Genomic DNA, 607 nt, shown 5'->3' with positions numbered 1-607 from the left:
AGAGCACTCGATGGGTTTTTCAGCTGGCGTATGGCCATACGTCACGGGCATCACGTCACCGATCATATCGTTTATTATCATTACTCTCTAATAAACGAGGGGACTATCTGTATTGGGTGATACCCTTTTTGCTTGAGCCCGACCGGGTTGGGTCCGGTCCGGGGCAAGTCGGGGCCATCGAACCCGACCTGGATGCAAGGTAGAACGACGGCCACGTCAACAACCGAGGTCGAGTCATTTCGAGACCGTTGCAGAGCTCGATATGAGTCACCACCGGATGGAGAAACACACAAGGTCGGAAGCCGGACTCGTAACGGATAACCAAGCGTCGCCGGATATCTCGCCCAAACGTGATTTTCTCAACCACTTCAGGCCATTAAGGCGTAATTACAGGGATCCACGATGTAATTAATTTACCTACCTTATTTTTACCCTTAATCAGAATGTATAAAAGGGGAGAAGACCCCATAAAGAGGGGATGGGAAACCATTACACTACGGTACCATCTCTCTCAATTCTTGTACGCTATCAAGCACAATTGTTCTAAGCAATATTATATTCTGCGATTATTTACTTTAGCAGCAATTGTTGAGTCTTTATCTTTTAT

Source organism: Nicotiana attenuata, unplaced genomic scaffold, assembly GCF_001879085.1.
Source record: "Nicotiana attenuata strain UT unplaced genomic scaffold, NIATTr2, whole genome shotgun sequence".
NCBI lineage: Eukaryota > Viridiplantae > Streptophyta > Magnoliopsida > Solanales > Solanaceae > Nicotiana > Nicotiana attenuata.
This window is presented reverse-complemented; position numbering follows the sequence as displayed.